This window comes from Opisthocomus hoazin, chromosome 2, assembly GCF_030867145.1.
Source record: "Opisthocomus hoazin isolate bOpiHoa1 chromosome 2, bOpiHoa1.hap1, whole genome shotgun sequence".
Taxonomy (NCBI): domain Eukaryota; kingdom Metazoa; phylum Chordata; class Aves; order Opisthocomiformes; family Opisthocomidae; genus Opisthocomus; species Opisthocomus hoazin.
Genome location: NC_134415.1, coordinates 89,203,172 through 89,226,657, shown reverse-complemented (window position 1 = coordinate 89,226,657; position 23,486 = coordinate 89,203,172). Strand labels below are relative to the sequence as shown.

General features: G+C 45.9%; 1 protein-coding gene across 3 annotated transcripts in view; it reads right to left on the bottom strand.

Annotated features, from left to right (window-relative positions):
• The window catches only part of BACH2 (BACH transcriptional regulator 2), a 193,742-nt gene that overhangs the window by 135,966 nt on the left and 34,290 nt on the right, over positions 1 to 23,486 (bottom strand). For 2 of the 3 annotated variants that reach the window (XM_075414359.1, XM_075414358.1), the window contains exon 2: positions 13,884 to 13,970. The exons of the other annotated variant lie outside the window; for it this stretch is intronic. The gene's annotated coding sequence lies outside the window, so the exon portion shown is untranslated. The remainder of the gene's footprint in view (positions 1 to 13,883; positions 13,971 to 23,486) is intronic. 3 annotated transcript variants of the gene reach the window in all.

The window sequence follows — 23,486 nt, the reverse complement described above, 5'->3', positions numbered from 1 at the left end:
GTGCAGGAGAAAACCAAAAAAAAGGTCTTTAGAGCTTTCCCAAGACGATACCTTTTCTACATCTGTTGGCCATTATTTTCTGTCCGTTCAAGACAGTCGAGAGCACGAGAAGGTAACAAACCACTAGCAAGGTTTTTGCTTTGCAGGAACGATGCTTTCATTTCAGCAGTAAGGAATGCTGACCATACCCTGGGTGACACTGAAGCATACACCCCTCTGACCTCTCCAGCAGGAACACCAATTAAACTTAACACAAGTAACAAGTATCAACGGAGCCTTACCTAGCCTCGATCCAAACCAACACTCAGCAGTGTTACTACTGGACAGTACTTCAGTACATGCCAATACATGGTCCCACCAACCATGACTGAAAGGCTTACTTGGCTCTCAGTTGTGTCCCCCTGCTCGGTCCGAGGGTAACACGAGACGGGTGGGCAATGAGAGACCCCAACTCTGGATTCGTATCAGCTCTGGCAAACTCAACTGACTTTCAGATCACGGCAGGATAAAGACCCGGGGGGAGGTCTTCCCCCAGGGATGGTACCACCTGGGGATGCTGCAGAGGCTCGCTGGATGTGTGGTGGGGAGCAAGAAAAAAAAACAAAGAGGAAAAACCAGATGACCTTGCAGTGCTTAGCTGGAACTGTCAGGCAACAGTTAATGCCGAGGAATCTTGCAATTCTGTTTGTATTATTTCACCACAAGCAGGTGTTGGGAAGCCCAGGATGGGAGGGGCATACAGATAAAAAAAGAAAGAGGAACCACTTTTTTTTTTGACATGCGTGATCTATTCAGATGAATCTTTTACCGACAGCCTCTTTTCCTGGAATCGGCACGGACACCCAAGCGTCAGTCCCAGGCCCTCCGACAAACAGACAGTGTACCTCAAACATTTAGGTTTTGCTACCTGTTTGTGATGGAGGATGACATGTTTTGATGGGAGTTCTGGGGGAACTGAGTAATTTTTAACAGTGACATTATTAAAATCTCCAGGCTTTTTCAAACTTAGATTTGTTTTGCTGTTTTTTTTTGTTATTTTCATACTATTATAGTCATGTGCTGTCATGTTTACCATCTGAAAGTGAGGAATAAAGGACGGATCTCCAGTGACATCCATCTAGTTTCTTCCCTTGGTCCCCTTGCACACACACCGGCGCATATGATTTTGACACTGACGGATTTTGCACAGAGAAATGCTTCAACCTGCAGATTTCCCCCCACCCACTGCTGCTCCTTGTCCAGTGCCGCAGCCACCTCGCTCTCTCCTTTCTTCTGCAGCGCTTTGTTACTGAATGTCAGGGTCATCGGTGCCACCGGCTGAACATGATTACTGTGGCTGACATTACACCACTGCTCTAAAGGAAGCAGGCAGAGGGCAAGGGGAAAAAAAAAACCACCCAAAACAAAACCTGCAGCCATTTTAGGAAGAAGGAATCAGGCTCAAAGAGACATTAGCAACCTCACTCTTTCCAATTAAAGAGAAGGTCCTTCCACCCCAACAGACGTATGCGGCATTTCAGCATGCTCCTATGCTCATAAATCAGTACGCTTCTGCCTGCCCCAACACGTATCCTGGAGGTATGCTCCACTTCTCGGAGATCAAAGGCAAAGATTAGGGAGGGGGAAAAACAAAATGGTTAAAAAAAACCAAAAACAAGCCAGCATCAGACAGGAGATAAAGTCTGACCTGTGATTCAGCAGATTCAAATGCTCAGAAGTAACAACAGCCTGTGCACTACTGAAAGACAGCAGCAGTCCATTACATGTATTGATTTGCAGCACTTTGTCAGCACTAATGATGTTACCTCATTAAAAGAGATAAATGCCCTACTGTTCTACCAAAAGCATCTGCTCCTTCCTCCTTCTCGCCTGTTCTCCATCAGGGCCCTCAGCAGCAACACAGTGAAATCAAATCAAAATCCAACGTCACACTCATGTAGAGCTGCTTGCTAAGGCTGCTTTTTTGTTATTATTTATCTATTTATTTATTTATTTTTTATTTATTTATTTATTTATTTATTAAAACGTGGCTATTCTGTTTTTCTTATCAGGTATCTCTTGACACCAAGTGGGCACATCAAAGGAAAACAAAGCGCTGTGAACCACCATGGCCCTCCTGCCAGCAAAGGACTTCTCAGAAAAAAAAATAACGCCTACCTCGGATAATTCACTGACTGTCAGGTAAAACAATATGGGCTGCAACTTTGATCACAACAGGTGACGCGATAGGTAAGGCACTGGTAATGACTTCTGTCCATTAACACCCAACGACGTGTTGCCACACACAACATGTCGGTTTTGTTCCGACAGAATCCTTGCTACATGCAAAGGTAGCAGTTTACTGTAATGAATGTTTTATGCACAATTCCTTTGTGTATAGGGTCTCTAAAGTACACATTATTAAAGTCTATTAAACTCTCTATTTAGCAGAATTACCAATGTGCCTTTGGGGAAATTATTACAATGAAGCTGTACCTGTATTTAAATTCCAGTTGTTTAACAATCTTTTCCTAATCACCAATCCAGGTATCTACATCAAAGTGCAGCCAGACTTCTTCCAGCATGGTGTAAACCTGTCTATGAGCTGCTCATGGAAACTCATTAAAAAAAAACAAAAACTATTTCAACATGGCATGTTTCTCATAATTAGCGTCAGTCAACTACTGCCTTAGAATAATAGGAAATCCTTCCTGATCCTCTTCATCTAGCAGAGCACTCCACAGTTAAACCTGGTTACAGAAACAATTAACTATTTGCAGCCATACAATTTATATCAGTATATCAGTATCTGCAAGATACCAGCCTATTTAAGGAAAATTTGGCTGACAAGGTCCCATTCTTTACAAATGGCTTTCTATGAGAAAGGACCTATCCTTGCATGGGACAGCATGGTTTCATGGATAGTGGCCCAAAAGCTGCTCAAACTCAACATACGCCCAGGTCCGTCCTCTGTTCCAGCTACTGAACTCTGAACTGTGTGTAAAGCAACAGCAGAGCAGCTACTGTTGACTGCACCCTTCAGACTATTTCCCCTTGAAATACTGCACATTACAGCTACAGCTGGCTACTCTCTAAACGTGCCAGTTTTCATGTCAATGAGTCTTAAACTTCATTCCCAAGTTGTAAACATGTGGCCATGCCTCCTGTGATAAGAACAGGTATTTTAGCAATGGGAAGAGCCTCTCGGGAGAGGAAGCAAACCTAGCAATCATACTAGAAATCACAGGATTCAGCTTCCTGGGCTGGGGTGGAGGGGACCTAGATTCCAACCTTTCTGACTTCCTCCGTGACCTTCAATAAATCACCATATTCCTGCCTCCATTTCTCATCAGTACAAGGGTGATATTTCATCCTCTTTCATATGCCCAGACATGCTCAGGTTCTACCTATGGGGCAGTCAGGCTCTACAGCAAAGACAACCGAGCAAGTATCTAAACAGACGTCTTGTCCTTGCCACTACATCACACCGACAGTTTTACAACTTCAACATCAGTTCAATTCTCAGTCAACTTCAACAACAAAACAACATTAATGTACTGAAAAAATGCTGACAAAAATCTTACGAAACCTGTAGGCACAGAAACAGAATATAAGCAACGAAGAGCAGGTGCTCAACATCAAGTGAACACGCAGAATTTAGGCCATCCTACAACTGCATGTTTTGATATGCCAGAATTTGAAGTTTATATCCAAGTACAGATAAAAGGAGGACTGAAGTCATCATTGAAAGCTGGTACTTATAGTAAAGGTTCCTCTGACAGTATAAATCAAATACTGTCCGCACTGTTTGGGTCTAAGGCAAATTCAATGCCCTCTGGCAGGCCTACACAGCAAAGCTGTTTCCATCATAACCAAACGTTCTTCAGAGAATAATCTCTGGAAAAAAACCACAGCAAACGGGTGGACCTGTTACAGTCATAAGCTAATTCCCTATAAATCAACGGACAAAAGTGCTTCTTTTCTCCAGTTACAAACCCTGAGACAAACTACCTTCTCTGTTTTACAATGCAACCTCATTGACTTTGCTCGGGTTACACATTCACTAGAACAGATCTTGTCCTTGCACGTGCAGTGGGATGCCAAATCTCCCATAAGAGAAGAAACAATCTGTTGATCTTAACTGAAGCGGGATGACGAACATCCCTTTCACCTTTAATAAGGAGACCTACTTCTAAGAGATGTAAGGGAAAACACCACCAATTTCACTTCTTCAGTTTGCCTCCCCATTAGGAAAGAGTGTCATATGCTCAGAAAGGACATGTTTTTCAGGCTTTTAAGGTTACCTCATCCCACTGTAGATCAGCATTCTAAGAATATCAGATGTAGGCTTAGAAAAGTCTCCAGAATCTACTTCACTATGCACTAAAGACGTATCTGTTCCATCTAGTTCGATGGGGTGATAGATCAAGGGTGCAGCTCTGCTGCAGCCTGAAGCCACCAGTCCCTTTCTTCTGTCACTTGCTCTTTGCCTCAACCCTAGTTTCATAAGCAGGAGGTGAGATGGTTCTGCTGAGTTACCCAAAATCCAACCATGTCTTCTGTTGGCTAGATTCACCCCATCAAGCAGCTCACTGGACGGCATTGTAAGCACCAAAGCAGGTACAAGAGGGAAGAGGGGAAAGTCCTGGCCAAGGACACAGTGGGGAGAGAAAGAGGGTGAACAGACGTAACTGGCACTGGCCCAGGCTGCCATGAAATGTTTAGTGTCTGACGCCCACCAGAAGACATCGTAGAAACACAAGACACAGTGCGCAGTGTGGCAGTTAACACCAGTACTGCAATACAGGTGTCTAACGTTTCCACATCCCTGTGTTTACCACATCACGTGACGGACCTCACAAAAGCATCTGGCAATACACTGTCACCTTCTTCCCAAGGTGTTTGGTGTAGATCTGGTGCGGCCTTCACTTGTTATTGCCGCATGTGGACAAGCAGCTACCTCAGCCAAGCTGTCGCTTTGTCTCTCCTGCCACCTACTGTACTGAAAATCAAAATATGTGTCACCAACCCGCGTGCATCTCCACTTCTGTTTGCAAATACCAACCTTCGGTGCTTCTGGAAGCACCACGGCGTGCGCGTGGGAACTCTGCTGTCACAACTCCGCCAGAGAGGCTATCCAGCGTTTCCTGATGAAGCCTAAATGCAGCACTTTGAGCTCTGCTTAACTTACTGATGCTTCAGGGTTAAAATCAGCATTAAGTACTAAAAAATCTTCAGACTTTAGGGCATGAACTCCTCTCCCTCTTTGCCCCATGGAGAATTAATCACAGAAGATTTATTTTAAACAGTGAACTGGCCATGAAGTCCCACAAACCTCCGTCCCCTTATTTGCTGTTATTTCTGATGACAACAGTCACAAGGGGCAAAACCCAGCAGAAAAATAACTTCCCACCGGGCGTGTGACTGTCAGCCCGTGGGCAGGGGTGAAACTCCCACTGTGCTCGAGCTGCGTAACCAAGAGCGTCAACCAAGAACAGCCCCACCAGATGCAAAGATGCAAGAGTCTGCTCCAGGCCGCAGCTTACCCTTGTCCTTTTGACCTCTCGCTCTCAAAAAGCACAGCGGAGCGAGCGTGGCTGTGCCACACGCACCCCGGGCAGCGCAGTGCTACCCACGCGAGATGTCCGCCCCGGGAGCGGCACACCGTCCCGCTGCCGCCAACGGTACAGCCAAAGAAGGGGCTCCACCGGTGCTCCTGCCCAAGTGGCCCATCCAAGGAGGAGACAAATGCTTTGCCATAACCATTTGGGTTTGGCCATTCATCCAGACACCGTTAATCACAGTGAATGGCAGCGGGCAAGGCAGCGGCAAGTTTGAGGTGGTCCGGCACAGTCCAAGCCCACCGCAGGGGCTGCAGACCACTCATGGTACTACATGGAAGCCAATAAGCAATCAACCCAAAAACGAGTAGACAGATATCCCATGTTAATTATTTATGCCATCCTCCCAGAAGGCATGACAGCTTTATTTTTTAGTATTTTATTATTCATTTTGAGAAAGTGTTCAGACAGAAAACAAGAAGATGAAGTTGGTAAAAGAAATCTCATTATTTTCCAGTAAGATGCTACCTTGCGGGTGCGGGTATATTTTCCCATATATGGCATTCCCTTTTACTTAATCAACAGCTTGGGGCTCTACAACACAGATATCTTTGATAAAAGGAGTATTCTGTCTAAGGATAAAGACATTCAACATTCACGGTGATCAAGTAAGCTATCAAATGTATTTATTTATGCTGTGACCATAGTAATCAAGAGGTATTAAATGTGGAACTCGGCACCAGTCAAATGCGTTTTAAATCTGGTTTTTCACTGGCTGCAGTAAGGAAATCGTTGACTAGCAGGACTATTTTGGGTCTTTACAGACTGCAATTAGAAAAGTGGATACAGAAGATAAATTGTTCTACTCCGGCAAAAGCAAGTCTTATTTTGCAATTAATAGTGGGCCTTTCATCTTAGCATTCAGAATTCGATCAACTGAGCAAGAAACATTAATATAATTCCACTCACTCACAGATAAACATCTCTGAAAAATGAGGACATCTCTTTTCCTTAAACAAATCTGACAAGGTTACGACTAAAAATATTTGCGAAACACACATAGTTCGGTATGGACACAGCAAAACAACTGGCATGAGTAACCGGCGTGTCTAATCCCAGCTATTTAGCCACCAAAATGCCTCTAGAGCTGTGACACATCCAGTTAAAGCCAAATATGGCCCACAAATATCTATTAAATATGAATGAATTTATCAGGGAGCAACAGTATGTTCCCATTAATTGCACAAAGGCTGCAAACAGGTAAAAAAAGATCTTTTTACAGCATGTGATCAGAAGCGCCTTTTGCTGACACCACTATAATTTATGGCAGAATCAAGGCAAAAAACTAAAGGATCACATTAGCAGTTAGTAACACTACAGCAACTAACAACTAAAAGCTAATGGAGTGAACAGAGCCTTAAAACAACTTGCTATTTTTAACACAAACTTGAAACAACTGCTACTGCAAGGGCAGCGTCAGAGGGTGCTCGCACATCCTCACTAGAAACTCTCAGACAACTCTCAACGATCCCTAAGGATACTCCAAGGAAATTAAAGAAGCCAATCTTCTACAAGCTGTGCTGTCTGGATTGATCTCTCACTAAACCAACAGGCAAAGTTTAATCTCCAGAAGGTCTTCTACCTCTGCTGCGCTGGACCGAATGGAAGGGAAGGAGAATTAAGCTTGTTTGGTCTATGGCTGACAGAGACTTTCCAGCAGAAATGGAAGTCAGCCGACGAGGAGGCGATAAGCTGCTCCCAGAGTTTCCTGTCCTTTGAGAGGAGTGGGGTGACTGGGAGATTTTCAGAACAGATTCTCCAAACAAGCTGTTAAGAGAAGCCGCTATCCAGAAGGCTCGACAGGAGGAAAAAGGAAGCAGGGAAATCACAGTTAATGGGATTTGGCCGCAGCCAGAAAACGGCTAGGTTTCCGAATACACTACAAACAGTCCTGTGCCTCACCACTGCATCAGTTCATTGCTGGATGAGAAAAATTTACATAGATTTAATGCCTTAAAAAGCTCCATGGAAATTTAGATTAATCTGTTTAGAACAAATCTCGCCTCTCCCCTGGGATGCCCTGTAGATACATACACGAAGAAGAGGAAAGTGCCACCACTACACCGTAATTTCTACGATTTTCTGTAAGGGGGAAGCTGTCAGGCTAGAGATTTATTTATTTTGAGGTTATTTCGTTAAGTCTCATAAACAAACGCTTGCGATACAGGGAGGTCACCACCCCGCTCATCTCCCATACCACCTTCCACCCCGCTGATCCTTCCGCGGAGAATTACGTAGTTTGTCCAGCTTTTTTGCAGGAGGGAACTGCTATTTGATCCTGTCAAGCTGGATAATTTGAGCTCAAAAGTAGAGAGTTACCTCGCTCTCAGAGACTCTCTCCTTGGCACAACTTCAGATTGAGGAAGGTTATACAATGATGGCACAGAATAAGGTCTTCAGAAGGAAACATGGTGCTCTTGAGCCTGGAGGAAAGCAAGCAAACCTCCAGCTATGAGTTGCATTGCTTTGGGAATGCAGGAGGTCAAGCAACTTCAGCAGGAGGTCGTCAGTGCCCCCCTCACCAAGGCGGCAGGCACTAAGGACCTCCTGCTCATTCTCTGACCTGGATGGAGGGCAAGCTGGTTGCTTAAGGCAGCAATGAAAGAAAAATTACCATAGATGATGCTCTTAATTTGCACAAACTGAAGCCAAGCGTGAGACGTGACACAACACGTGTGAACTCCAAACCCCTCCTTCCTCAGAACCCAGAGGATACAGCGCTGCGGTACGTGTGAGGAGGGAAGATGATGGCAGCAGAGAAATTTCTGGTCTAATTGTGAGACAGAGGAAGAGGCAGTAAGAGCAGAAGAATGGACTCGATAGGAGAAGCGAGATAAAAGAATTACAGGGCTGATAGCATCTTACAGACAACATAAATTTAGAAGAAGGGGAGGAAGTTGAGTGGCTGTGAAAGACGGGGAGGAAGAGTAAGGCTGATTTTCCCAATAGTCAGGTCATGAACAGTTCCCAAAACCTGTCTACCTGGGCTGGATTTCGGATGTTAAGACACAAAAAGCAACGTGTGCAGCATCTCTGGAGCATAAAAAGGAGATAATGGAGAGCTGAGTGCTCCATGAGGGGATTAAAAAAACTGTAAGTATTCTAAGTGCCATAAACAGAAATGAAGCTATCGAGCCTTCAACCCATAATAAATGTGAGTAACAGCAGAGTTATACAGAATTGTCCACTGAAACAAAAATCTCAAAAACTTTGGCTCCTCACAACTGTCTTTTCTTTTGGAAATCCGACAGCCACTGGTGGGAGATCAGCTTTATAAAGTGAGAATTTAACTGGAATTGCAGCTCTGGGTAACTACAGGAAATGTTTCTCACAGCAACAAAAAATATAGGATAATTAGATATTTTGGGGAAGAGGGGAAAGAAAGTTACAGTAACCATGCAAACAGAATAAATAACAGCGCTGTTCTTCTCCAGGACCCTTCCGAGGATCTCAGGGCAATCTACAGCCCTTCCTCACTAAAAGCTGCTGTGCTACGGCCACACCTTATTGTATTATCTAGGTCCCAAACCTGGCTGTACTCCTCATCCTTATGCTTTTATCCCTCTGCTGACCCTCACCCTGGACATCAGCCGTAAGCTGAGGGGCAGGCGCCCCGTCACGGGTTTGTGCAGTGCGGGACCCCAGCCGGGACTCGGGGTGCTGCCAAGTGTTCCTTCAACATAATTAACGAGGTGGTCCAGTCAAGAGGAAGAGAAGACAAAAGGTCTCCACCAAGTGAGAAAACTCTTAAGCGCAAGAAGCGAAGGCTCTCCCCACGCCAAACGTGCCCAGCAGGGCAAGCGGGCTGGGAAAGCCAGCCGCCTTTCAGACAAAAGTGTAAAAAAGAAGTGGGAGGAGAAAAAAGGGAAGACAGGGTCAAGCAGAGGGAGGCAGGCTCCAGACAAACCCTCCCCGTCCCAGAGGAAAGCACCTCGGCGGACACCGCTGTGGAGTCTGCAGAAGATGCTGCTCAGCAGGGGAAAGGGTCAAGTTAAAATACAAACCCATGTTTGCACCCTCCCGCAAGTTCCTTAACTGCAGCTGAGAATTCAATCGAATGCTTTGCATCGGACTTGTTTGATTGCACATTTTCCACCAATTTCCAGTTCCAGTTTCTGCTCCTACTCTGATTTTTAATCATCATCGGGACACAACACTAATCTCTAGATATTGCCTTGCTAAGAAATCTGGAGTAATTGGAAGTTACATCAAAAATACTTAAATAGAGTCCACATCTATTTAAAGGTTTGAATGCATCTTGTTAGAACACTGCATAAATTAACCCAACCTAATTCTCCAGGATACATCAAGATCTGAAAAGCCCCAAGTTTGATGTTCTCTCTCACTATCCGATTTAAAAAAAACAAAATGTACATGCTGGGGTAAGCCTAGGTTGCAAACAGTAACAAAATCAACGTTCGACTGAATAAATCCAATTTACTCCCTGATGTAATGGATATCATGCCATAACGAGTTCAAAAACAAAACAAGAGGCGGCTCTCCCCCACCGCCTCCACACACACACCCCCTGCCCCCCGCTTTTCGCTGTTAACGACGCCCCAGCGCAGCCTGCCCGCTCGGACCCCGCATCGCTCCCTCCATCCCTCCCCATCGCCCAAAACCACCCCCGGACGGAGCGAAGCGTGCGTCGTCCCCGCCGGGCTCCCCGTCCCCGCCACCCCGCTCGCGCTGGCGGCCAGACAAAGCCAACTCCGGTTGCATCACGGAGCAAACTCATTTTCCAGCAATCTCCCAGCCCGGAGTTTACCGCTACTGTAATCCGGTGCTGTCAACAATGCCGCCTTTGTTGCGCGCTCATGCGCGCGGCTTGCTTGTTGGTTGGTTTGTTGGGTTTTTTTCTTTATTATTACTATTATTATTATTATTTATCTTAAGGAGAATTTTTGTTTTAAACGAGTGATCTGTTTTCGAGCGATTTCTCCTCCGCGCTGGCTCCACCCTGTACTGTAAACGAGACATTACCTTATACAAGAATGAATCTGCTGCATTCCTCTGTCTAGCTGCCTCGCAGCACATTTCCTACGCTCGCAGCAGCCCCGGCAGCACACGCTCTCCCACCCCTTCCCCCCCACCTCTTTTTCTTTTTTCTTTCTTTTTTTTTTTTTTTTTTTTTTTCCTTTTCACTGCCTCGCTGTGTTTTTGTGTAAATGATCTCACATGACTCAACAAATCCATCTGCCTGGAGCAGGCCAAGTTTGGAGCCTTCCCAGGAGGGAGGAGAAGAATTGCTTTGTGGAAAGGACCTGGAGCTTTGCCCTTTCTCTGGCTCAAATTACCCGCCTGTCAGGCCTGACGGATTTGGCTAAAAATAAAAGGAAGCGGGCCGTGAAAAGGAGATGAATGAGCTCAGCAGTTCCTTAGATAACACGGGCCTGGTGTCGCCCAAAGCTCCCAGAGCAGGAACTTCGGATGCCGGGCATGGGAGTGCGGTGCTGCAGCCTATGCAAACTTGGCTGCTGGGGGACCCAAACAAACAAACAAAAAAAACCAAAAACAAAAAAGAAAGGCGAAAAAAAAGGGCAAACCCAACTACACGCTGTTGGAAATAAACGGATTAAAGACAGTCAGAATGGGAAAACTGGCTGCTGTAGGTTTTGAGCGTGTAAAAGGGGAGATTTATGGCATTTCCAGCGGGGAAAGGGGGTGTGGGGGGGTGTGGCGGGGGGACGCACGTGATGTCAGCCTCCCACCCTGCCCGGGGAGCCTCAGCATCCTCCCTGCAAACGCCTGCCCAGCGCCTGCAGCGGGTATTAAGCACTTAGTTTGGCAATGTAATGACACACTGCAACAATCTGTAATGCGAGGCAGTCAGCAAAGCCCTGGCTCGCAAAGCTCTTTCTCCTAACCATTAACCATATGTTTGGCTCCGCCGCCGCCCGAGCGAGCGGGTGTTCCAGCGCACCATCTGGTTTCTATCCACACAAGCAACTGCAAAGCACAGAGTATTTCCCTCCGGAGCCGCTTCTTCCTCCCTGGCTCCCCCTCCCCACTCCGGCTCCCCACTCCTCCACTCCCCATCTTCCTCCTTCGCCCCCTCCGCCACGATGCTCGAAGCACCGGGGACCGCGGCCGCCCCGCCGAGGATGCGGCAGAAGAGCGGGGATGCTGAGGCGTGCTGCCCCCCCGGGAGCTTGCACCCCTACACCCTCCCCCACTCCGCATCCCTCAGCACCGGGGACTGGGGCATCGTGCTGAAAAACAGGCGTTGTCTTGACTGGTCCCTGAGCCGCTGCAGTGCCCGTCGCGTCTCACTCAGGAGCGCAGGGAGCATTCAATTTGGATTACATCAACTCCATCCCGACGCTGCAGAAGGACTTCAAGAATGAACCTAACAACAGGAGGACAATCAACAGTGTTATCTCCTGCCCCCTAACACGGCTTTCTAGGCACATTGGGTGTTGGTCCCCCATCCCACCAAATTAGGAATATTCTGCGGAAAAAAAAAAGAAAAAGAGGAATGGAATGAGAGAGAGATGAAGAAAAAGGAGTGAAAATATTTACTTTTCCTGTGATAACTAAACAGTTTTTTCTGAAACTATAAAAAAAACTTTCAAGTGTTACATTTTAGAAGACCTTGTACCACATGTTTACTTTATGATTTTATGAATTCTAACTACTATCTATGTTTTTAAAGCACTTCCATCCTTCTGCTTATTTCTGAAGTCACCTATGGGAGACCAGCAGTAATTTTCCTGTCAGGTTGGCCAATTTAAGATTAATCATGACCTAATGCAAGCATTCAGGGATGCAAGCAATAGGATATTTAGCAAATCCCACACTTGCTCCTTTGAAATAAGTTTATACTCTGCAATGAGTCACGCATACAGTGTTTATCCAAGTTACCAGTGCCACAAGGAAAAAAAAGCCCATTACATTTGCAAATACATACAAATCACAGCTGTAAGCATCCAACTGCTTACACCAGGACTCGCTTCTATGACTAGATACTGATTTTTTAATAATCTGTCATTATACCAATGTTGATACAGCAACTATCGTCCTGGAGTATGCAATTTAATATTAAAAAGAAGCTGGTTCTAGGAAACATCAAATCCACACCCATTCACATGCTATTTAAACGTCCTTCTTGGTCATGAACATAGCAATGCAAAACCACAACTGCATTTTTCCCACCTAGCACCTAACAAAGAAAACACAAGGGACTCGCCCGCTAAAAACAGCTCAGTCTAAGGCAACTGGCTCTGCTGATCTGCTCCTCTACAAAATACTGCAGAACCTCTCCAATCAGTGCTGGAAACCAAGATGCTGCGTTGAAAAAGATGCATGTTTTCCAAATCCCTTCATACACGTGAGAAATCAGTGCACGAAAAAGCGCACTGTAGGCCCTTATCCTGGAATCAAATACACATGAGGAAAAACCATACGCTTGTGAAAAGCCTGATGACTTCACTGGGATCGCCTAAGAAGTTTGAGGGTAGGATCTGGCCCCAATTACAACTGTGGAGTGCAATTAGCACTGTAAACTCCCCCACCTTCATCTTCCACTCCCCCTCAGTGAGGGAACTAATTAAAACGACTAAAAACATAAGAGATGCATTTCAGCCAGCAACTTACATTTCCTACAAAATAGGATCTAAATCTGTTAAAGTCCTTATTTTAAGGTAAGATTGTAGCAAACCTATTAGTTGCATGCTTAAACATGACACATTAGCTTTCCTACAGCCATGCAACAAGAAATTGTCTTCATTCACACACAGAAAACAACCAGCGGTACTCCTCTAACAGAGTAAAGGCCTAGGTCTGGGTCTTTTAGCAGCTAATGATCTCTGATCCAAAAATCTATTAAAAGGAGGAATTCAAGGGAAATATTCATAGAGTCAGAGTTGTGCACTCTGAAGGGACAGCTAATCATTTGACCTTCTTCCATAAAACAGGCATGGAGCTTCCCCGCCTACACTGACGCAGCTGTAAGAGGCTGAAATAGAAAATCGCTTAGGGTGAAAAAAAAACCAACAAAACCCAAATATTTGAAAAAAAGAAAACACCAGCCTCAGATTCAACAGCCTGCCATAAGCAAGGAAGGTACTGCAGCCCCAGCAATGCTGTCCTATTCAGCAATCACCCTTGCTGCAGGACCACTCGCACCCTCCCGCCCAGCCTGAATTAATTTCACAGCCAGCCACTGGGTCTTGTTACACCTTGTCACCTTCCTCCGCTCTTCCGTCCCTGACAAAGGCCCACTGTCAGCCGGAAACGCAGCCAGTTTTTAAAGCATAATAAAAAGCAGTGTCACATTATTACCTGAATCCACCAAGCCCTCCTGCCAACAACGACGTTTTCACAATCACATTTTTCTGTTTCTAAAAACTTCTCTCTTGCCTCATCGCTCTGTGTGAAAAACAATGCAGAAGAGAAAATTGATTAACCACACGTGATTATCTATTATTTGCATTACAGAAGTTGGCTTTTCAAGCAGATAGTTAGGTCTTTTCTTTTTTCTGCCACGTCATAAAGATACTAAAGAAGAAAAAGTCCTTTATCCGAAATTGCTCATTGACCAAACAGAAGCGACAGAGAACAACTTGGCGCAGCTCTCCTGCACCCAAATCCTCTGCCCTATCCCTGGGGCATCCTGCCTGGCAGCGCTGGGACCCACGCCAAACAGATACTCACGGCCACCAAAAGCAGAAATATAAGGGACGAGAGATCTGCTTCAGCTTCTTTCAGTTTCAATGGTACATACATGCCACTAATAACCACAGCAGCAATGTAAAAATAATACTCGCAAAATTACATCGACAGTAAATTACTTCATCATACAGTTTCCCCGAATTCTGCATCTACAACATTATTTAAGTAGTGATTCCTCTTCAAATTCTCGAAAAGGTCTTCTGCTGCCTGTGTTTACTCCCCACTCCATGTATGAGTAGCTTTATGCTTCAGCGTCAAATTCTCCTGCCAATACACCGATGAACCAAAATGTACACTGCATATATGAAATTTCCATACTTAAATAAGGAATAAAAAAGCCCATATGGTAGAAACCACATGAACACACAACCTCAAAAAACCCCACCAGCCTCTCCAAATGGCCAGAAGACACATCATAAGCAATGAAAAAATGCAACTGGATTTTCAGTACTGGAAATGCCATTAACGTCAGTATTTCATTGCTTTCTCTGAAAGCAAACAAAACAAGCCCCTTCGCTTAAGGAGATGCACCTCAACCATCTGTACGTGGTCCCTTGCCGACCTCCGCAAGGGCACCCGAAGCAAACACAGCCACGCAGCGTGGGACGGGGGGTACGGCTGTGACACCCTTCCTGCGACTCCCAGGCTCGGGCATTTGGCATCATCAACATGGATGTCTGCCAGAAAGTTCTGCTGCAAGGTTTCAGTTGCAGGGGTCTGATGGAGCCATTCCCGAGAAAGTGTCTGGAAAGACTCATCAAATTCTGGCCCTCCCTGCACCAGAGACTTCAAACCTGAGAGCAGGCAGGCACTGCACGAAGCAAAGAGAGGGGTCTAGTGCAGGGCTGAGGAGGAGAGAGGTGGCCTTTGCCTCTAGCATCTGCTCCTGACCGGGCAGGGCCACCTCCTGAGAAAGCACAGGGATCAGAGCTCTCCCCTGCTCCAGGTGACCTCCCCGCCGCAGCCCCAGCAGCCTGCACCCACCTGCGCTCCACACAGAGCTGCCAAGAGCTGGGCCAGGGAACAGCGGGGAAAAACGCATCAAAACAAGACATCTCACTTCGCGGGGACAGAAAACTGGAGGCAGGATGGGGAGAGACCGACAGCCTGGTCAGGCACGGAGGGCTGCGGGAGGTCTGTGAGGCGGCCGTGCAGCTGCAGCACGGTCCACGTATTGCGTTCAAGCCTCTACGGCGCCGGTGGACGCCGTCTGCCAGTTGTTCGCTTCCTTTCTTTTTTCTCTGGTGTGTCAAAGCTAACGTCGCAAGAGAGAACATCGATGATTTGAAGCACTGAAAAGGGAGGGAAGCGTGGAGGGTGAGCAGCTCCCTTAGCCCTCTCCTGTCGCGCTCGGCACCCGGGATGTACCCGAGCTGAGCATCGGGGCTAAGGGATGAGAGTGCAGGACAGCTCTGACAGCTACTGGCAGTGAAGATGGCAGCCACCCCGCCGCTCCCGGCTGTCCCTCTCGGCGCTCCGGCAGATGAGCTGCGCCTTGGAGAGCTGCCATGCATCTCCGACGCAGTGCCGCTCCAGTCGCTTAAACCCAGCATCTCCCAAGTGGTCACTAATGGCGAGTTCCTAACTGACCTGAAACCCTGGCTTCTCTCAAGCACAACTAATGAACGCTCTCGCAGCAAAAGCAAACCGTATTTCCGGTATCTGAAACACTACCCAGTACGGAGATCTCCCAGCGGCAAGGCTGTAAGATCCTCAAGATCCTTTGTCCTCTTGTTTTAACTCTCCTCCTGCAAAGAAGCGGCAACGCTTCCCAAATCATTTGTCAAACCCTCAAGCCTGACGTTGGTAAACAGAAAAAGTTTGTGAGGAAATGACAAACTTCTGCAGCAGGATTTGAGCAGCGTGCTGTAAATAAAAGCCCGGGGCCAAACACAGAACAGCAGGGAAAAACCAAGACGCTGAATGGGGCGCTTGCCCAGGGCTCGCAGCTGCAGCTGTACGCTCGGCATTAAGCAGCGGACTAGTGGAAAGAGCAGGCTGCCATCACATAATCAAAAACTGCCCATGCATTCACAAGACTTAAAATTAGGGCTGCAGAAATCCTTTTTATATCTCATAGAGTCGCACCCTGACCTTAGTTACAATATAATAATGCATTTGCGTATGAAAATAAAATTCACAGCAAATAGCTGAAACCACCCCAGACATGATGCTGCCTTAGAATTTCACAGCTTGTAACAGAGCATAGGCCTACAGTCAACCAAATGCACAATGCAGGAAGACAGAGCTTAAAGGTAAATAATTCAGGGCTTGAATTCTTTAAGGTAAATAATTTAAGGCTCTAATGAACTCGCTGACTGTAAATCGGGACTTCCACTGCTAGGAACCCTCCAAACTGCCCTACATCCAGTCCTCGGGAGCGCGAGGCAGAAAACTGTCAGCAAAAACACACCTCAACTATTCCTGGCTATAGCAATAAGGACTCTGTCTAACACAAAAGAAGTCTTGGATAGGAAAAGGCAGCTTCACGGACTGGTTCCAACGCTCCGTACCATACCTATGAGCTACTGAAAAGGAGGTGCAAATTCAGAAACATCACTTGGGCAAGCAGTGAGGTGGCCTCTGAAGTAAGGCACTTGACCCATGTCGTGTCCCATGGAAGCATCGGAAAAACCCTTCAAGGTTATCCAGCACAGCAGTTTGGTCCAGAGGTGCTAAAAACACATGTGACTATGGGTGAGGCTGCAAGCTATTTGCTAAGACAGCCCACAGATGAGAAGGAACCAGTCAAACTCGACTCCTCGTCACTTCACAATCTCTCTTCCCTGTCCTCTCACAAAATTTGCTACAGTCAAGTGCTTCCATCAACACCTGGGAATTTCTGTGCATCCGTCAAAAAGCATCTCAGCCAGACAACATCCATCAGCAAACCACAGTATCAATCCTCATCAGTCCTTAAACTACCAGCAAGTCTCAGCCTTCCCAGCCTGCACCCTCTAGTTCCAAGGAGTCATTCACAAGCAGCAAATACTCCTGACTGAGCAAGGAAACTGTATTAAAATGGAGACAGTGAATCGTCAGTTAAGACAATGCTGTTGCCACTAAAAAAACTCCAAGGGTTTTTATGCTGTCTCACACATACATAAAGTAGTACGTAAAAACACCTTGGAGTTGCCTCACACCCTCTTACAAGGCCTACACGAAACCAGACCATGGAAGAAAACCTGGCCTTTCGCCGCCAGACACAGGCACGTCAGCAGCACTAGCCGAGGCGCTGCAAGGCTGCTGACGAGCCTGGAAACGCCTTATGGGAACGTGCCCATGGACGAGCAGCCGAAAACACAACCGCTGCTCTGGCTCCGTGCCTAGCGGAGATGAGATCTGATCACCAGCAGAGACGGGGGTCACCCCCAGGAAGCTGGAGTTATCCCAGCACCATCTTCTAAGTAACGCTCCCAAAAGGGGAAACAAATCTGTGGCGAGGTCGCATCCGACAAGATCCTGGGTGTAAAAACTAAACCAGCCCCGACAGTTTCTTTGCTCTCCGGTGATACCATCCAACTGAAAAAATAAACCATACTGTATGCTGTACACAAACTACTCTGCAGAAGGAGATTGTTGTCAATGCAAGGCTTGGACTACAGTGTCTCAAGAGCTGGCAAATGCACCTCGATTGCCAAAGTCTTTCTCCTACATGCCAGGCTAAAAAGTACTCATTTGCCTATCCTGTACTTTAAAAATGAAAACCCAGCGTGGGGAAGGAGAAAGCAAGAAAGACAGTGAAGTATCAATTTTAAACCTGTGACGCTTGTGAAAAACAAATGCACTGAGTCTCCACGCATTTAAGTAGCTGATACCTATCCTGGCACAGGACTGAAAACCCAACCAGCTTTCCAATCTCTGCTAACCAAAGTTTTTGCAATCTTCCTGTACGTCTTTTCCTCATTTACGTCTCATGGTGGTGGAGTTCAACTCCTGGAGAAACACGAACAGCGAACCTAGAAAGTCAAATCGGGTGTTATTTACAGAATAAGAGAGCACGCCGTTCGCAAGAATGCCTAGCCGCACACATCCCAATCCTGTTCCTCAGTCCAACACCCACTCCTGAAATCCTGTACCAACCAGATTAGCCGATGTGCACATGCTTGCGCTCTTGTGGAAACAATAGTCTCTTTCACTCCATACAATCTTCTGAAGCACCAGGCGAAAACGTCATGGGAAAAGTTAGGAAATATCTGCAGAAAACAGTCCTCAAGATGAAAGGCAGAACGAGCCTTTTAACTTGTACGAAGCACGTAACATGGAGGAGAAACGCACAGCTTTGTTACCTCGCCCCTCTTCCAAAGGGCTTTTTTTTTCTCTCCCCCTCCCCCCCCGAATGGAAAAGGGAGCAGAAACCACCTTAGAAAATAGAACACTACGGTGATGGAACAGCTCCCTTATAAACAGTGCTGCAGGCAACACCCAGCTTGAGGAGCTGCAGGTCAACCTGGGAGCTGATGCCCACTCCCCCTGCACGCAGGGATCCCCCCCGATGGCAGGGATCCCGGCTGGGAGAGACCCCGGCAGCGAGGGATCCCGAGCCCTCCAGCTCCCAGTGCACAGCGCTCCTCCCTTCGCTCCCCTCCCAAACAACGCTCTGCCGCTGAGGAGGGCATAGCGCTATGTTTTAATTAATCCAGCACAAAGTTCGAGCTGCCTCAGGTTTGAGCTAAATATTTTCTGTCTTTAATCAGCATGGCAGAAGTATCTATAGAGAAAAACACTCTGCCATAAGGTTAGGGAATTGAGGACAGAAAAGAAGCTGCAACAGAGCCACCCCTGACCTCTCGAAATTTTGCCTCCAGAGGATTCAAATACAAGAATCTGAATTTTTCATCTCCAGGGGAATGGGGCAGGGAGACCGGCTCCGGTAGTACTATGGTTGGGAATATCACGTGAAAGTCCTTATGGAGTTGTTGAATCCATCTTCTATCCCAAACTGTAGGTCTCCTAAAAAGCTATCACAAAAAAATTTCCCTCTGCTATCAGGAAGGCACTAAGCACTCAGAGAGATTTAAAACAAATACAGTTCTACAAACCCTTCTTTCTCCTCTCACAAGGGGCTACATAAGACGGTTGAACTTGATGATCTTAGAGGTCTTTTCCAACCTTAATGATTCTATGATTCTATGAACTCCTGCGGGAAACAAATGCTCCTGTATCAAAGCCGATTTTCTCTGCATGCACTCATGCTGCCTATTATTTTTTAATTGGCTGGTATGCATCTTCCCACAGGATTGCTTGTGTTAAGGGAAATACCGACATCGCTCTGCAAAAAATACAGACTCCTGCTCTGCCCAAACACCGCAAAGGTTAATAGCAGGAGTCGTGGCTTCGACTCTGCCTTGCGCTGAGCAGACCATGTAACCACTGGCATCTCACCTCTCTCATGCGCTTCCCCTCGACTCACACTCACTCCTTGCAGGATTTTACTATGCAGTTCACCTAAACCCAACGGTAAGTGCTTTGCAAACTGTAGGAGCGAGTCAAAGTATTAATCTGATGTGTCTGAGTGCACAGACATCGTACGAGAATGTGAGCGCTGATCACAGAAGAATACAAGTTGCTTTTTCATTTCACTGCTCAGAGTCAAAAAGGGTGTGTAGGACCCTGATATGTACCAGATGTTTTTAAAGTAACGTGGAAAAACTGGTGTGGACACATTTGTCCATCGTGAAAGCTTTCCGACGGCTACCAGCTGGCCGTGCTGTAGTGAGCAGCCTTGCTCTGCCTGCGAAAGATGCCAAGCCGAATGGAATGGGGGTATTCACAGCTTCCACGCATACGTACAATCCTGCTCTCAATCCTGCTCACTTTTCCAGAAAACAGATTTGACAATTCCATTAGTATTATCTGGGAAAGTCTCGAAACAGAACTCGTTTTGTTACATACATTCTTGTACCTATTTAAGACAACTGGATTATTTTAAAGAAAAAAAAGTTTGGGCTGGAGCACATCTGTGGTTTTACAAGTAATGAAAGAGCAAAGTGTTTTCAGTTGTTTGTAGCAAGTCTTGCGTCAGTTTCATTCAGAATTTGTGCTTGGATCTAAAAAAAAATTTTAAAAAAACGCTATACCACAGCTCCCAGGGGCCTCAGCCACTACGCTCCCTGCACTAGGCACTCTACAAATGCAGACTTCACATTTCTGTCCTGAAAAGCCAAGTTTCATCTTGGCTGGATGTTGTTTGGAGGTTGTTTGCTTTTCTTTTTCAAAAAAAAAAAAAGGGTGAAGGGGAGAAATAATCATAAAAAAAAGAAAGAAAACAGAGCAAGCAGCCCAGAAGAAAAATGTCATTCACGATGGCCTTGTGGGTGAAGCTCATTGCAGAGAGAAGTCGTCTTTCCATGGATTTGGGATGAAGTCTGGAGAGTTCAAACTACTGCTGAGAGCGGACATCGCAGTCCTCGGCTGTATGGCATAGGGGGTGCAAAGGGAAGACCCCTCCACCAGCCCTAACCTTCCCAGGACGAGAAGCCCAGGCGCTGCCAGAGGCACCCTCGTACCTTGGCAGCCCTCGCTCACAAGAGCTTTCAGACAGTACAGTGATATGAATCAACGTTAAGATGGAGAGAGACTTTGATAACCTTCTTGCTGGTGACTCTGCAGCTCCTACTTCCACAACCCTTGCTGGTTCAGAAAACACCACAGGACATGCATGAAAGAAAAAGAAGCATCTCGAGCCAGTGATGGGTAAATACATAGACAAGTGACTCAAGCCGAGGGCTGGGATCTCGCAAGCCTCCCATATCCAACCCAAAGCAACTTTTTCACTGAACGCTGCCTCATTTAGAATCATAGAATGGTAGGGACTGGAAGAGACCTTAAAGATCATCTCGTTCCAACCCCCCTGCCATGAGCAGGGACACCTTCCGCTAGACCAGGTTGCTCAGAGCTCCATCCAACCTGGCCTTGAACACTGCCATGGAGGGGGTAGCCACAGCTTCTCTGGGCAACCTGTGCCAGTGTTTCACCACCCTCATGGTGAAGAATTTCTTCCTAATATCTAATTTAAATCTACCCTCTTTTAGTTTACAGTCATTCCCCCTTATCCTATCACTACACACCCTTGTGAAAAGTCCCTCTCCATGCTTCCCGTAGGCCCCCTTCAGGTACTGGAAGGCTGCTAGAAGGTCACCCCGGAGCCATCTCTCCCTCAGGTTGAATAGCCCCAACTCTCTCAGCCTGTCCTCGTAGGAGAGGTACTCCAGCCCTCTGATCATCTTCGTGGCCCTCCTCTGGACCTGCTCCAACACATCCACATCCTTCTTATGTTGGGGGCTCCAGAGCCCTCAAACACCCTTCTTATGTTTTTCTATGTAATGTTTGCTATCGTAAAAGGAAGTCTTGGAGATTTACCTAGGGCTTGTGGAGTGACAGGATATTTTGCTCACAGTCCTGTTGAACATATTTATGCCTGTTGTTTTGCTTTGACATTTACTTGTGCACACAAACTGCCCCCTTCTTTCAGCCTGGCTCTGCCTGAGGAGCAGAATTGCCAAATCTTCCGGCTCTCAGAGCAAAGCACTGCCCACGTCGTCCTCCAGCTCGGCACTGAAATCACTCATTCCCGCACAGGACCGTAGAGGCAATCCTTTGCCTGTTAAACATTGCACTTTCTTCCTTATTGCTCCGGAAGGATGCAAATGAATGAACTTTATTTTTTCTGAACACCATCTTCTGTCTTTATTGAGCACTTCAGTTACTGTTTCCAGCTGCATCTCCCTGACCTTGGAGGCATCAGTTAAGGTTGGTGGGTCTGATTTCCAAATCCTCAGCTGTAAGTCTCTTTGAAGAAAAAAGGTTGGATGCCCTGTGAGAAAGCATGCGTTTAGTCCCAAACCATGGGCTCCTGAAACAGCTGTTAACCACAAATCTCAGTTTCTGAAATTTTCTTTCTGTTGCCTCATTATCTCTACTGCTTCCCAGCAGAGACCAGAGTCCCGGCAGGCAGAGGGAGGAAAGTCTTTCTGCTTCCAGCTGCACCTAACGCTGGCTAGTCAACCAGATGCAAAATGTTGCATCAACCTAATGTCTCACTTCAAAGTCTCAAAATTTTCTCTTCCTGTTGGGACTAGGTGCTTGTGGTTTGAGTTACTACTGGGGAAATGGAATCTCACAGCCAACACCTCAGACTACCTCCCATCATTGCTGGGCTGCCCTCAAAAGAAAAACAACCTGAAGATGTCAGACACAAACCAGCTTAAATCAGATACCTATAAAATACCCTGTAATAAACAAAAAATTAAGTGCAATTAATTGAAACAAAGGCTGAAGCTGCGAGTAAGTCCTTATTTTAATCTTAAGAATAGGAAAGGATCTTCAAGAAGTAGCTCTTGCCAAGAGGTCCTGACCACTAAATTTAATCCTGCAGGTGCTGACTTCACGCTGTTGTTGTCTTCCAGCCAGACCTGTCCAGTTAAGCAGCCTTTAATATTTTCAGCAGAATCCATAGACTGAAATTCCATTTTTTAAGTATAGTCATACACAGGAAAAAAAAAAATTCAACGTGCCAATGAAGAACAAAAATACTAGATCAATGTGCATACAGTCTTAGAAATATAACTCTCACTCCTTACTTGCTAAGAAATCTCTTTCAAAGAAATGTTTATGTTAAAATTTAAAGTTATGTTCAACATTAATCTTAGGGAATTTTACAACAGAATTTACCAATTTTAAAAGGATTTTAATTAATTCCTAGAACCCATAGACAGAAATTAAATGGGGGGGGACCTACAGTGTTGGCTAGACATATTTCAATATTTGTTACCATAGAAACAAGCCAGCAGATTTAGGTTTTGGAGTTATCCTTGCTATAAAATATTAAACTTCTTACAGTTTTTGCATATGTATATTATGGCAAGAACACTGTCAATCCTGATAAAGCCCAAAGCATCTTAATTATTTAACAGGATTTTAGCTTTTTTTTTTCTTTTTTTAACAGAGTATCTTTTAAATTTTTTTTTTTTCCTTAATAGACTGTATTTTAAAATCGTCCAGTACTCCCAGAATACCAAAGAGACAGTTCTGGCTGACAGAATAAAATACGGGAGGTGCACAGAAGATAAAGATTTATTTTTCCACGATGCTGTGAAGAAGCAGTAGACAAAAGGAACACAAACATATTCTGATAAAGAAGATTCTACACTAATGATAAAAATTATACCGATTAGCAACTGTGACAATTTTACCAGCTAAAAGTACATTAAA